This window comes from Etheostoma cragini, chromosome 12 (genome assembly GCF_013103735.1).
Source record: "Etheostoma cragini isolate CJK2018 chromosome 12, CSU_Ecrag_1.0, whole genome shotgun sequence".
In the NCBI taxonomy this organism is placed as follows: domain Eukaryota; kingdom Metazoa; phylum Chordata; class Actinopteri; order Perciformes; family Percidae; genus Etheostoma; species Etheostoma cragini.
In genome coordinates, this window is record NC_048418.1 from 482,347 (window position 1) to 483,644 (window position 1,298).

Sequence of the window (1,298 nt, forward strand, 5' to 3'; positions counted from 1 at the left end):
TGTGATTGGTGCAGCAGGCCTATGGCCCCGCCTACATCAGATAGACCGATGTGATTGGTGCCTCTCCCCTCTGGCCCCGCCTACATCAGATACAGCAATGTGATTGGTGGAGCTGGCCTTTGGCCACGCCTACATCAGATAGACCGATGTGATTGGTGCAGCTGGCCTATGTCCCCGCCTACATCAGATACACCGATGTGATTGGTGCATAGTTAATGAGCAGCATTACTCGATGCCAGAGTAACTCGCTGAGCAAACTCCAACTCTCGGAGAACTCTGGTTACCACGGTAACAAAGTACAACACTTCAGACTAAAAATAGCTCCAGATATTACACTTGGTCCCAAAAAAAACTCAAACTACCTATTATAGCCTCGGTGCAGACAGCGGAGCAGCAGAGGAAGCGAGCGCCCTAATTTCCCGAGATATTAATATCCTCAAACACATCACCCCCCCACCCCCCCTCCTCCCCTTTCAGGCTCAATGGTTCCCAGAATGCATCAGAACAAAGATCCCCGTCACGCTGCACACTTCAAATACACCAGGACAACTAGTTACTAAAGCTGTCAGATGAATGTAGTGGAGTAACTAAAGTAACTAAAGTAATCTCTGGTGGATGTGTTTAGGAGCCTCTGACGTTGAGCCATCTCCCAGCATGCTCTCTGGCTGGATCTGATTGACTGTATGAAGACAAACCTTCTGAAGTCTGACAGGAACTAAAAATACTCCGAGAGCAACCTGACGGTGACGCAGGAAGTTACACTTGGGACAACTGACGCTAATCGTGACCAAGGGGTATTTTTACTGTCAATATAGTTAAAAGATAAAAGAATCTAATCAAAACAGACATAAACCTCACACTCCTTATTCAGTCACAACTCTAAAATGCCCCTAAAATATATATATACTATGTTAAATCTGATATAGTCGTATGCTGTTGGGCATAGTGCAATACAGAAGGTATTGACCACAGTATGAGATAACAGGAAATGTGCAATCATCATCAAAATGAAGTGCAATACGAGAGGGAGGATGTGCTGTGGCTGTTATTCTCATTTAATTCTCTTATCTATCTATACTGTATCTATATCTATGTATATACGCTAAAAGTAGTGATTATTTACATGGAGTCTGGTGGGTTTGGTGATTTCTGTTTCATGTTAAACTAAAAGGTCTGTCTCTGTAGAGATCCATCCCATAATGTTATCAGACACTTATTGGATTAAAGCTTGTTTCTACCTGATGATGAACATCTGTCCTGTAGGGTAACATTACAGCTTGTTTCTCCCTGATGATGAA

The 1,298-nt window shown here is 43.4% G+C and overlaps 1 protein-coding gene across 1 annotated transcript in view; it reads right to left on the reverse strand.

The window, feature by feature from the left end:
- Positions 1-1,298, reverse strand: part of rasal2 (RAS protein activator like 2) — a 35,975-nt gene that overhangs the window by 16,124 nt on the left and 18,553 nt on the right. The gene's annotated exons all lie outside the window — the stretch shown is intronic.